The sequence below is a fragment of the Bactrocera dorsalis genome, chromosome 6 (genome assembly GCF_023373825.1).
Source record: "Bactrocera dorsalis isolate Fly_Bdor chromosome 6, ASM2337382v1, whole genome shotgun sequence".
Lineage (NCBI taxonomy): Eukaryota > Metazoa > Arthropoda > Insecta > Diptera > Tephritidae > Bactrocera > Bactrocera dorsalis.
The window spans coordinates 31,529,858-31,544,576 of NC_064308.1; the positions used below are offsets into that span (position 1 = coordinate 31,529,858).

The window sequence follows — 14,719 nt, forward strand, 5'->3', positions numbered from 1 at the left end:
TAGGTGGTCCATTCGGAAAGTCCAATTTTGGGCAACTTTTTCGAGCATTTCGGCCGGAATAGCCCGAATTTCTTCGGAAATGTTGTCTTCCAAAGCTGGAATAGTTGCTGGCTTATTTCTGTAGACTTTAGACTTGACGTAGCCCCACAAAAAATAGTCTAAAGGCGTTAAATCGCATGATCTTGGTGGCCAACTTACGGGTCCATTTCTTGAGATGAATTGTTGTCCGAAGTTTTCCCTCAAAATGGCCATAGAATCGCGAGCTGTGTGGCATGTAGCGCCATCTTGTTGAAACCACATGTCAACCAAGTTCAGTTCTTCCATTTTTGGCAACAAAAAGTTTGTTAGCATCGAACGATAGCGATCGCCATTCACCGTAACGTTGCGTCCAACAGCATCTTTGAAAAAATACGGTCCAATGATTCCACCAGCGTACAAACCACACCAAACAGTGCATTTTTCGGGATGCATGGGCAGTTCTTGAACGGCTTCTGGTTGCTCTTCACCCCAAATGCGGCAATTTTGCTTATTTACGTAGCCATTCAACCAGAAATGAGCCTCATCGCTGAACAAAATTTGTCCGAAAAAAAAAAAAAAACCGAACACTGATTTTGGTAATAAAATTCAATGATTTGCAAGCGTTGCTCGTTAGTAAGTCTATTCATGATGAAATGTCAAAGCATACTGAGCATCTTTCTCTTTGACACCATGTCTGAAATCCCACGTGATCTGTCAAATACTAATGCATGAAAATCCTAACCTCAAAAAAATCACCCGTTATAATGATCTCTTCCTGTTCTTTTCCATTAGGTATATCTTCCACTTGTATCTGTGTGAACCTAACTCGGTATTTGCTAAAATGTAATGGGTAGACCTCTTGTATTTTGTCCATAACATATTCTTCTGCTTTTATACAGTTTATAACTGATGGGTTCAAATATCTTTTTAGAATTGATTTAAGGGTTTGTTCGGAATAATCAGGTTCCGTAATTATGTGTCTATGATATGTAGGAAACACGATTTTAAATTGGTACGTAGATGTGCTATCTGTTTTTAAAATTATTTGGTTTTTGAAAGCGTTTATAGGGGCTTCTATGCTATAAATTAAATTATGGGACGAGCTATCATTCGAATTGGTTGCTATTGATAGACTGTTAACCTGTGATTCCTTCGGGGGTATCCTGGATAGTGCATCTGCTACGACGTTTTGTTTCCCAGGTTTATAATGTAAGTCGTATGAATATTCTTCTAAGGCTGCTTTCCACCTTTTCATCTTGCTTTTGTTATTCTTATTGCTCAAAGCGTAAGTGAGCGGCTGGTGATCAGAAAAGATTTGTACTTTAGCTGAGCCATATAAGTAATTCCTAAATGAATTCAAAGCCCAAATTATGGCTAGCGTCTCTTTTTCATTGGCGGCGTAATGTTCCTCCGCCTTGCTCAATGTTCTTGAGATAAATGCTTAAGGCTTTGAGTCTTGCGATAGTACGGCTCCGATTGCAAAGTTGGAGGCGTCTGTTACCAGTTCGAAATTTTTCTTTTAATCAGGATATGCAAGTATCACATCTCTGGAAGTGAGTTAACGTTTTATATTATTGAAAGCTTCTATTGCTTCTTCATTCAAAAGTATTTTTACTTTTGCGGATTGGTTTTTCGATATTCTACCTTCTTCCCCTCTCAGAAGAGAAGTCAGTGGTTTTGCTAATTTAACATAGTCTTTTATGAATCTTCTGTAGTATCCTGACAAACCAAGAAAACTGCGAAGCTCTTTTAAAGTTATAGATTCTGGAAAGTTGGCAATTGCTTCAACTTTTGCAGGATTCGTTTTTATGCCATTTGGAGATATGACATACCCTAAAAATTCTTCTTCCTTTTGGAAGAAGTGACACTTATCCAACTGAACTTTCATGTTGGCTTCGTCCAAGGTATTGAAAATTGTATTAATGTGAAAAAGGTGCTCTTTTTCCGTTTTGCTAAATATAATTATGTCATCGATGTAGACATAACAGTATTTTCCTATGTGATCGCGCAGGATATCATCAAGAGCGCGCTGAAAAATAGAAGGAGCATTTTTCAAACCAAATGGTAAACGTGTAAATTCGTATTTACCATTGTTGATGGAAAATGCCGTTTTTTCGATGTCAGATTCTCTTAGAGGAATTTGATGAAATCCGCTTTTCAGATCTAACACTGAGAAAAATTTGCTTTCGCCGAGCTGCGAAATTACTTCTGTTATTTCAGGAATTGGATATCTGTCTGCTGTTGTGACTGAGTTTAATTTTCGGTAATCGATGACCATTCTGTACTGTTTATTCCCCGCTGAGTCGGCCTTTTTCGGGACGATCCACAAAGGTGAATTGTAGGGAGACCTAGAGGGTCTTATAATCTTGTCATCTAAAAGTTTCTTTACCTGCTTTTCTACCTCTGATTTGAGAGATGCTGGGTATGGGTAAAATTTCGAGTAAACAGGAGAATCCGTTACGGTTCTTATTTCTCCAACAACTTTTGTTGTATATGTTAATTTTTCGTTCGGCTCCGCGAACAGATTTGGGAATGCGTCTACTGCTTGCTTAATGCTAGTCTTCTGCTGTGACGATAAGTGCTCGTCCTTTATATGTATTGCATTTACTGCCTTTGATGGAAGCTGCTTTAGTTTCATTTTTATTCGATTTTTTATTATTAAATAATTTTCATTTGTGCAGATAATTGCTTGAAGCTCTCTTAATGTATCGTTTCCCAAAATTCCATCGAATGTCTTTAAGGATGGCATTAAGAAAGACTTGATTTCGTTATCTAGACCAAATAGTTTTAGCATTGGGTGTTCATTAATTTTAACATTACCTGTTACTGTTTTTGCAAAAAATGGGTTTTTATTTTTAATACGTTTTTTAACCAAGTGTGGTTGAATGTAGTTTTTACTAGATCCTGTATCTACCAAAAACTTAAGAATTTTCCCGTTATCAGCTCTTGCTTTAAAATATGGAAGCGAAGAGCTCATCAAGCTAAAAAATGAACTTCAGATGGTTCGTCTTCCGAATAATCATTCTCCACATCTTTCGACATTGTGGCAATGTGGAAAGTTCTTTGGGTTTTCCTTTGTTGCTGATTATTAACTGATGACGGTATTTTCCCTTGACATTGATTTTGAGGAGTTCTGTTCATATATTTAATTCGACGTGATTGCATACTCTCATCAACTTCCATGGGTTCTGGCCGGGGTTGAGGTTTAGGTGGCCTGGGTGGAGTACTTGTATGCTGAATTTGGTTAGGAAATTGTTGTCTAGATTGCCAATTTGCTTGATTTGGTTGTGGCAAGTACGCCAATTTAGGGTAAAAGGATTGCAGTTGTTCCTGTGAAGAACGTCGCTTAGGATAGAGTTGAGGAGTTTGGTATGCCGTTTTCACATTGTGAGCATGATTCAAGCAAAAATTCTGATTGTCTAGTTTCAGGCATAAATGAAGGGCCTGAGGTAAGTCGACCTGTTCTCTTATTCCCAGTAATCGTGGGAGGTCGCTATTTAATCCTCTTATGAAGGTGTCCAAAGCTTTATCCCTGCATCATTCGTAGAGATTCGTTGCTCATTTCGGTACATCCTAGTTTATTTAAAATTAATGAGAGGTGTTTGTATACTTGCTGATAGAATTCAGCAACCGTTTTATTACCTTGTATTAGAATTGTCATTTGATACTCTAAGGTGGATAAGTCACGCTTATCGGCATAATGCATTGCCAGACATTTTGTTATTGCTGACCAATCAAGTGGCGTATTATAAGATTCTAATGCCATATCTGCATTGCCTACAATCTTATTTCTAACTACACTAAGGATTCCGTAGTATTTCGGGGTTCCTTTTAATGGTTCGTATATATTTAATATACGGTCTACACTTTTTTTCCACGATATGAATTCTCCTGGGCGGCCAGAAAATTCTTTTAAACACTTCACTACATCAGGGATCCTATCTAAACCGTCAAAATTTCCTCTATGTCTGTCCTCTATAGATTGATCAGTTGTAGTTGCCAAGTTGGCATCCGGATTTAGGATGGCCTGTACTACCTTTGGTCCTTGCTGCTGTAGTATATTTGTCGCTATATTCGCTATTAATGATGTCAAGTCGTCTATACTTAATTGAGTGTTATTTGTCGCTTGAGGAGTGGATTGGTTAGAAGGAAGAATGGGAGGTCTGACCAAGTTGTTGGTATTAGCCATTTTACAATTTAATATAATTACAATATAATTTAAATTAATTTAAATAATTCTTATAAATTAAAAAAATTTTTCTTACTCTAATCCTGATGTTTCTGGATGCTGCTGCTGCTGGTTTACTTCGTTGTTAACGTTGGGAAATCGTACAGCCCCACTATCAAACACTACACTCGTTATTTTACGTTTGTATTTTTGTTGCTTTGCTTTTGTTTTCAATTGCTCGGTAAACTTTAAATTTTAGTAGTCGTCGTTGATTAAACATTTTTAGCCATTCACTCGCTTGATTTTAACTATCATGTGTAATCGCGCGCGTAATTAATCTTTAACACTAGGATTTTATAATGAGGCTTGTGTTTGTTTTCTGTTTTATATAAAATCACAAATTTAGAATATTGTTCTGTTACAGTTTTGTTAATTATAATAGTTACTTTCGTACATATCTACGCTTTTAGTTACAATTACAATTTGGTAGTCGCCAATAAACGCTATTTAAATTGCTTTGTTATTGTTGCTTGTTGTATTTTATCACTGCTAAAGCTTTTATGTTTTTCACAACAATTATTTCGCTGGCCTAAACTTTTTCACTTCACTTGCTGCTATGTCTTTCGATAAGGCTGGCACGTCGATGCCTTCTTTTTACTTTTGTTACTCAGGGACCGCTATCGAAAATACTTTTTCACTTCACTTGCTGCTATGTCTTTCGATAAGGCTGGCACGTCGATGCCTCCTTTTTACTTTTGTTACTCAGGGACCGCTATCGAAAATACTTTTTCAACCGGGCGCCAGTTTTCCTACCGGACAGCGTGTCCGCTTTATTGACCAAAAACGACTCAAACTTAAATTTAACAATTTGGTTAATTTATACTTATTCTAAGCCACGGAATTATTAAGTGGCGTGATCTATTTCCTAGAATTAGTATAAGCAATTCGATTGCATGTTCAATTGGCATGTGCCGGATGTGCTGAGGTTGCATCGGCAGAATTTAACAGTTGTTGACATAGTTGCACTTTATGCTTGGTTCGTGCTAACTTACATAATACATTTACATGCAATGCACATCTACGAGTAATAATAATATGCATGGGACACAAATCTTAAATATACAGCAGAGATAACATTAAACACACACACACACATGCAATAAATTGTACACTTAAAATCAACCCCATGTCAAGCAGCAATAAAAAAATATGCTGCAATACATAAAACATACACACATACAAATATATTTAGTTATATAAGATAGTTTTAAAAATTGTATATAAGCATAGAAAATACTTAATAAAAATCAGAATGAAAATATATTTTCCCTCGAAATAAGACGTTTCATTTCCCCCCACCAGTGGTAAGGAATGAGAAGTTCTTTTTTGAGGCCAATGTTTGACAACATAAATCAAACATTTTTGGTCCTTCGAGCCGGATTTAGTGCTCGGCCAAAATTAAAAAGTCCTGTACTTACAAAACAGGCAAAATACAAAAAAGCCCTGTTCAAAATGCAAGCAAATTAAAACAATAATAATTGTAAGACGGGTGTATATTCCCGCATTAAAACCGATCGCATAAGCCGTTTTAGCAGAGACTAAACGCAGTGATCTAACTGCTATCCAAGAGATATTCAGCGGCTGTGAGTCGAGGCACAGCAAGGTCAACTAGGCGACCAAATCAAATACCTCCAACGATTTTTTGGAGAACAACAAGCAGTTAATTAATAAATAAAAAAAAGTGTTGCGGAAAAACTCTCAAAATGGGAATAAACAAGAAGAAAATTCCTGAAGCCCAAGCGGATTTTTCCGATAAGGTATTGTACACGTCCAACACTTTTCCAACAAAATCATCAAGTAAAACAAAAATTGAAGAAGTTGAAGCTAAACACCAAGATTTAGATCGAAAAACTTCCTTATTCATGAGGAAAGTGGAAAACCTCAGACGAAAAATGGAAGATCTAAGCATGGAATTAATAATCGACAACGATCAAATAAAAGGCTTAGACTGCTTATTTACAGACATTCAAAATCTAAAAAGCAAATTAGATTTTAATGTTGAAATTGAAATCTTATTCGAAGAAATTTATGACGAATACTACGAAGAGCTTAAACATTTAAAGATAAAGTTACAAAAAGAAGAGCCTAAAATTTCTTATCGCCCTAACTTTGAAGAAAGAAAAATAATAAAAATTCCAACATTTTATGGCGATACTAAGGAATGGGCCAAATTTTACAACGTCTTCAAAGTTATGGTACATGACAACGAGCGGATGAAGAACATAGAGAAAATGCTGCGTCTTCGTCAATGCTTAAAAGGCGAAGCTGCACGAGTAATACAGCATTTTCAAATTTCGTCAAAAAATTATGAAGCTGCATGGAGTCTACTTAAGAAAAAGTATGACAATCAGCCAATTCTGTTCATCGTACCCAAATTATCTACAACTGCGACGAAACTAACTAATGCAGTACAAAAGATTGAACACGAAAAACTTATAAAAATTCCACTACTCTCTCTATCTTCTGTTGAGGAAAAAACAACAGAAATAATAGAGAAAGATAGAAAGGAAAATGAAGCTGAAGAAGAATCACTTGAAGAACTTCGTAAGCCTTCAAAAAATGAGGAATCTCACAATCTCATATCTCTTCCGGCAGGCTCACATTTTGGAGAAATGTGGGACAGTGAAGTCCAGATGAAATCCTTTGAAGATAAGGACGAAACTGAAGCAATTGAATACATTTTAGAAAACAAGCTGCGCGTAGCGGAAATTACTTTTGAGGAACAAGGCACATTTAACGATGTGAACAATAAAATGTCTCCTTTGGAAATTGAGGAGAATGCAAAAGATGAAATAAAATATCTTGCAGAAAGAGATGTTGAAGTTGATAACGGAAGTTATCGAATCGAATGAGGAATCGATAAATGTAACTATTGGTGAAGACGAACAAAAACTTTTGCATGATAAGGCTCCTGATGAAAAGGAAAAACAAAATGAATTGGTACCTTCGCATCTATCTCTTCCGGCAGGCTCACATTTTGGAGAAATGTGGAACAGTGAAGTCCAGGATAAATCGATGGAAGATGAGAACGAAGCTCAAGAAATAGACGACATTTTGGAAGAAGATGCTGAAGAATATAAGAAGGAAGATTTTACTACTTCACAATACCACATAAAAGAAACGGCTAACAGTACTGAGCGCAGCGACAGCGGTGAGGGCGTCATAAATAATGTAACTGCGCTGAATATAAACGAGGTCACGACCGAAGCTGAGTTGATGGCTACTGGCAGTGACGAAAATGCCATCACTGGTAATCCAGCTTTCAACAACACAGTTAGTGATGATGGTGATGATGACGATATTGTACTTTTTCCCAGCAACGAGGAGGAGACGAATTGTACACTTCAGCCCTGCATCGGTGATACTACATGCAAATTGGTTGGCAGTTGCGCATGCGCTGACGGAACATTGCAAGAGAGAGCCGAAATAGATCCAGTTGGAAAAGCGGATGTAGTAACAACCATTTGGGAGTTACTAATACCATGGCAGCTTGCGTTAAAGCAAACGGACGAAATAAAAACCAAAACGTCGATTACAATCTGCAGTTAGAAGTCACTTTTGTCGATCGGGAGAATGTTCAAAAATGAACATTTACGTTGATACCAAAGGACATTCAGTACACATCAATATATTTAGTTTTATTATACTTAAGCATATTCAACATATTATATAAGATATGAAACTGTGTAATTCTTACTATTTTAAAAACACATACGTACAGTCCACTAGTTTTAAATAATCATTTTGTTTCCCTCGGCAATATGTTCAAATATCATTGAACATGCTTACTTATCAGCAAAGCCGAAATTCTACTAAATATAAGTATCTATTTATATATTAATATACTTACATACATACATATGTATATACATAATGAATTTACACGCAATGCACATCTACGAGAACTAATAATAAAAATGCATGGGACACAAATCTTAAATATACAGCAGAGATAACATTAAACACACACACACATGCAATAAATTGTACACTTAAAATCAACCCCGTGTCAAGCAGCAATAAAAAAATATGCTGCAATACATAAAAACATACACACATACAAATATATTTAGTTATTTAAGATAGTTTTAAAAATTGTATATAAGCATAGAAAATACTTAAAAATCAGAATGAATACATTCTCCCTCGAAATAAGACGTTTCATTTCCCCCCACCAGTGGTAAGGAATGAGAAGTTCTTTTTTGAGGCCAATGTTTGACAACATAAATCAAACACAGAGGCTTTGCTAGAACAGAAAAATCCTTCACAAACCTCCTGAAATACGAACACAAACCTATGAAACTTTGTACTGTATATACGTTTTTTGGCAACGGAAAAGTTTTTATCGCTTCTAGTCCTTTGTCATCCGCCCTTATTCCTTCACCTTCAACAATATAACCCAAATAATTCACGCTTGTTTGTAGAAATTCACACTTGTCTAACCTTAATTCAAGTTTATTTTGAGTTATCTTATTTAATACTTTTTCTAGAATTTGGAAATGGTTCTCTAAGTTTTCTGTTGCAATCATGATATCGTCTAAATACACTATAACTTCTCCTTCTTTTATCATTTCTGCAAATATTTTGTGTATAAACCTTTGAAACATCGATGGTGCATTTTTAAGTCCAAAAGGCATTCTCGCGAATTCAAACTGGCCCAACGGAGTCACAAAAGACGAATATCTCTCTGACTCTGAATGCATATAAACATGAAAAAAACCATTCTTAAGATCAAGCTTTGTGAATATTTTCTTTTTCGCTAATCGATCTAACAAGTCATCAATTAATGGAATCGGATAATTATCTTTCGCGGTTACTTTATTCAGCGTCCGGTAATCTACACACATTCTAAGATCTCCCGTTTTTTTTTTTACTAATACAATCGGCGACGCATGTTCGGACTCACTTGGTTTGATATATCCCCTTGCTAAATACTCATCTATCAACTTTTGCAACTCCCCTTTTTCTACATACGCTAATCGCCGCGGGGAATAATGAAAAGGTTTTATGTTTTCTAATACGAGTCTCATGTTACACTTTACCAATAGTTTATCAGGATGTTCGGCCTGTACATACAGTTTTGTAAATATTTTATTTAATTTTGTAGAAATTTGTATCAAACTCAATAAGCATTAACCATTTTATATTTCTAGAATTTTCATTATTTTCACTATTACTTTCCATTTCATTAATTTGATCTAATTTCTTATCACCCAATTTTTTAATTTCATCAACAATACAATTTGTAAACATATTTGTTTTACAACGATTTTCACTCAGATTATTTTTCCGATCAATTATCTCTTTTCTTTTTTTGTACATCAGTTAACGTTTTATTTTTATTTGCATTAACTATAATTTTCCTATCATTTGTTTCGTCAACAATACACTCAGTTTTATTTATATCACCCACTTTTGTTTTTCTATCATTTGTTTCATTTAACGTAACTATACACTTTTCTACTTTACAATTTTTATTACAATCTTTTTTGAACCCGCCCACTTTATGTTTACCTTCATCGTTTACACTTTCATATTCAACACTGTTATCATCAACACTCTTTTTCAACTTAATTAATGTATTTTCTTTGATCTCATCCTTGCATATCAAAATTAAATTACTTGCCTTGAAAAAGTCTCTACCCAAAACTACGTCATACCCCATAGTCTCATCGGCCACTACGATCAAATTTATATTGACAAATTTATTTTCAAAACAAACATTACAATTAAATTCACCAAACATTTCTAATTTACTTTTATTTAACCCAAAATATGGAATACAAACTGAAAAATTATCATTAAATTCAATATTATCTGGTAAGAATGATCGTTTTGCAAAACTTATTGGACTCCCTGAGTCTATGAGGCATTCTAAAGATAAAATACATTCAGTATTATTACTCACAATAAACTTTAAATATCTTACGTATGGGCTCTCATCTGTACGGTTGTTTTGAATCCTCGTTGGACACGTAGCGACTTTATGCTCCATGCTGCCACACCCATAACACGCCCCATCCTCTCGCTTCGGCTTCCGACATGCCACGGCCATGTGTCCAAATGAGTTGCAGTTGAAACATCTGACACTAGTGCGAGGCAACTGTATCGAGTGTTTCAATTCAACTCTCCCGAACGCCTGCAGAAGCTGCACTCTTGTAGTGCAGCATTGGATATATGCCTGAGTCCGTAACTGCTCGTCCGGTCAATCAACTAGCATTCATCCATATTCAACGGACCTGACAGTGAAACCTTTTCATTGTAGTACCTTTAGATTACTATTCAAAATATACTGCAAGAGTGATTCACCTCTGGTGTTTATCCTTGAGCTACCCCATACGGTGTGGCTTGCATTTGCATCACACCCTATTAGGACATCATCCTTCTTGTTCTCCTCTACTAGCCGGGTGAGCGGCGCCGGTGGTATGTCTTCGTCATGGGCTAAGTAGGCCGAGACCAAGAAGAAGGGCTTTTCCTTCTGTTCCACCTTTACCACTGTGATATCTGCTGTGCTGTAATTAGGACACAGAAATGCATTTATACTTTTATTGATAAGAATGCATGCCCTAGGTTTACCTCTGTTCCGTGTGTAAAACAGGTTATAGTTGCTGCTGTTTAGCCCTTTTATGGTATCTTCATTGACCCAGGGCTCCTGCATTAGGCTGATGTCGATGCCCCCCTCGTTCACGAAGGTTGTCAGATTCGCTGTAGCACTCTTCGAGTTCTGCAGGTTAATCTGTACGCATCTTATGTTGTTGTTATTGGGTATCTCGGGGTTCTTCAATGCCCACATTCCTTAGCAACTGGCTAGCGTCTTCGACCTCTTCCGTGTCGTCTTCGTCAGCCGCTTTGTCGCCTTGGAAGATTTTTAGTCTTGCCGTGCGTATTCCGAAGCTGATTTTGTTGTCAGTCTTCTTCAGAGCCTCAATAGACTCATCGCAAATGGCCACTAGTATTGGCTTGCTTGCTTCGTTCGGTTTTTCCTCCTTTATAAGCTGCCACTCATCTATACCGGGTATAGATTTGTTCTGCAGGTTAATGCACCTCAGGAGTTTTTCGCCTGCCTCCTCTAATGGGGTAACCAAATGTGAGCCAGAGGCCTCTTTGGAATGTCCCTGGCGGGTATAAGCCTCAATTGGAGGCCTACAAAGGCGTTGCTAATTTTAGCAACACTACCCGTCAGGAAATCCAGCGAGGCCTGTACCCCTGTACACCTGAGGGTCTCAGAGGAGTCAAACTCCGGGTGAGGACCCGCAGGATTATCGAGTACATAGCTTAGCACCATACTCGACAATCTGACGTCGATCTCCACCCATCTCTCCTGAATAGTGCTCGGAGAGGAGGATTTCCCATCTATAATGGCCACCTGCAGGCTATCCCTAGCTACATCGCAGAAATGCCTAGCCGTTGTTGTGCTGCTGTGTTCACCCTCACTCCTCCTCGGTTTTTTGGGCTGAGTGCCGGGTACTTATGTGGTGGAGCGATTTCTCTTCTGAGAAGTGCTCTCTCGTTTGCAGAGAGGTTGTGATTGCTTCCTTTTCAGGTAGCTTTCATATTCCCCTACAATAGATTTGAGGCGCTTTGTTTCAGCCTCATGAACTGGGGTACCGGCTGCCTGGTCTTTGGCTATCTTCCCTAGTATGAAGACCGCCCTCTGGTACCGGTTTTTCCTCAGCTGATTCTGGGATTTTTTGCGTTTCTTTTTGCTCTCTTCTTTAGCCGCCAGTGCACTTTGGTTGGTGCTCATGGCAGCCTTGGAGGTGGACGCCTCCTCCCATAAATTTGATGTTTTCTCTGCTGTATCTACCGGTGTACTTTGGTTGGTACGTTCGGTAGTACTCCTACTTGTCTCCTGGCTGGAGGCAAGCAGTTCGTCTTCCTCGGATTCCGTAATAGGATTCCTGTAACTCATATCCGTAGTCGTCGCTGTTGTCGTCATGGTTGTTGTTGTTGTTGTTATGTTGTTGGTTACGTTCATGTTTTGGTCCCGGAAAGGGTTGGTCACTCGTCCGCAAAGCCGGTATACGGAGAGAAGGCTATTTATAACTCCGACCTCGCCCGGGCATCGGAGGGGACCGTTCGCGATCAGCTATTTATTACTCCCCGCTGACCATTCAGCCCTTGGCACGGGTACCTCGACACCTTGGCTTTGGGTGGTGTTGGTTCGGGTATCCTCATAATTCCACAATAGGAGATGGGCGTAAAACCTATGGTTTATTCATTCATATCACTATTGTGGGAAATTATGAAGTGTCCATCTTAGTTCGTAAGATTAGAGTGCGTTTCCTTTGGGATGCACACTTTACTCTTACTTAAGCCCCTTCGCCATGACAAGGCGACCACCTTCAAAGAGGATTATATATGTATGTATGTATGTATATTTTTTAGTTTGCACTTTCGTTTTTGGTTTTTTGGTTTTTCTTTTTCCTTTGGAGGGCAAATGCTTTGCTTAGTTTCGCACTTATGTATGTGTGTATTTATGTATATGTATATCACCACTGCGCTCTTATTTGGTCACTGCCTCACTTTTTTCTTCACAGTTAAAACGCACTTTTGTCACAGCACAATTTGGTTTTTTTTTTTAGGTTTTTTTGGTTTTCCAAGCTTTTTCACTTGGCGTATGTTAAAAATATGCACTGATATTATATTTGTCACTCAGCACATTTATTTTTTTTTTTTTCATTTTTCTTTTTTTTTTTATTTTTCCATAGTGCCTTTCACTATGGCTCGAAGGACCAAGGTTTATTTAGCACCTTTTGGTCCCCACTTACCTCGGCACTCAACACTTTCTCTAACCGGCAAAATTTTGTGTTTTGGCTTTATTACCGTGAAATATTTAGGATACGGAATAAAAGATAAAAAATGATGCTGTGACGGACGTTTGCTCGGTGCGAGATCGACGTAAAGAAGATGGCCTTGTCCTCTCGAGCGGCCGGTTTTGATTGTTGGGTAGTGTAGAGTTGTGGTGTGATGTCCGCATGTGTGGCATATATTCGTGTGTAGAAGTGGGTGGTGTCTTCATGTAGAATGTCTGCATGTGTGGTGTCTTCATATGTGGATCGCGTTAGTGTGGTGTGTTGTCGTGTGGTTGTTCAGTGTCGGGGATACAAAGGGAAGAGCTAACTCATCCAGCCACATATATTATGTCGTTTGCACATTTGTCTGTATGTTTGCGAAAGCAAATGTTCCACAAAAGCATATTTCTATACTTAAACAAAATTATTACAACCATCGTATGTTTCTTACATGCATAACCAAACCATACTTAAGTCAGCGCAACCTAAGTGTCAATGGTGGTGTTGGTGGTAAGCGCTTGGAAAGTCAAGATGCTACCACAGGTTCGAATCTCGACAGAATAAATTTTTAATTTTTTGCTTTTAACATCGTATGGATATTGCTGCGATAAATTTAATTTCTATTAGTAAGAAAAATATTTATATATTATATAATATTTATGTTAAAAGGCATACATCTTCTATCCTATCTTGTGTATACATACACTATGTATATGCATGTGCGCGTTCAGAAATTGAAATCATATTTTCATCACTTATCAATATACTAATTACATGTGCGCATTGACTTGCATGTTCATACATTCATATATACTTATATGTACATATATTTGCATACATTGCCGAACAAATAATGCACAAGCATACAAACATACATATGCGCACAGATATGAATATGTCACCAACAAAAAATTGATCTTCACAAGTCAATATGGCAGCCAAATTGGCGAAGAACAAGTGTAGTACATTTTACAACAAAAACGATTTCATTCATGATCGCAGGCGCAAACTCCACAAGCGATCTCGCTTCATTCATAAAAACAGAGGCCGTAACATCTCCCCGAGCATGCCTTTGCCAACAAGTCGTCTTTTCACGACGATGGCAAAAGCTAAAAATCATAAATTGCACAACTTTCTGGTGCTTCTTGCAAAAATCTGCGTCGATATGTATTCACGATCATACGTATACATACATAATGCAAATATGCATATTTCTAAAGGTCAATGATCCTGAGAATTATAGTCTTAACTTTTCAACGGCCAACGCAGAGTACTTCAACCAAAAGTCACACAAAGAATTTGAAGAAATGAAAGACAAACGAAAGAAAAAGAATGCGCAAGCATACATAAAGCGTACTGTACTTATTGACTGCATTATTTTTGTGTAAAACCTTGGAATTTATTCATTAAAATCACCACTCAGAAGTCGTTTTATCCGTTGTAAGCGAACGATTTTCGAAGAAACATCATTTCTAATATGCCACAAGACAAAATTAGAAATGAACTTCTTAAACCTCACGCTGTCAGATAAAACGATATACCTCGTCATCGCGGGTCGATTTCCAAAAAATGTAAATGAATTTTTCAAAGACCAACGCAGGGTATTTCAACAAAAAGTCACACAAAATAGTTGAGAATTCGCAGAAATGAAAGACAAACGAAAGAAAAAGAAGTATAA

At 37.4% G+C, this 14,719-nt stretch overlaps 1 protein-coding gene and 1 pseudogene across 2 annotated transcripts in view; one reads left to right on the top strand and one right to left on the bottom strand.

The window, feature by feature from the left end:
- LOC125779386 (procathepsin L) overlaps nucleotides 1-14,719 on the top strand; it is a 323,484-nt gene that overhangs the window by 78,976 nt on the left and 229,789 nt on the right. The gene's annotated exons all lie outside the window — the stretch shown is intronic.
- LOC125779798 (small nucleolar RNA U3) lies at nucleotides 14,456-14,648 on the bottom strand (annotated as a pseudogene).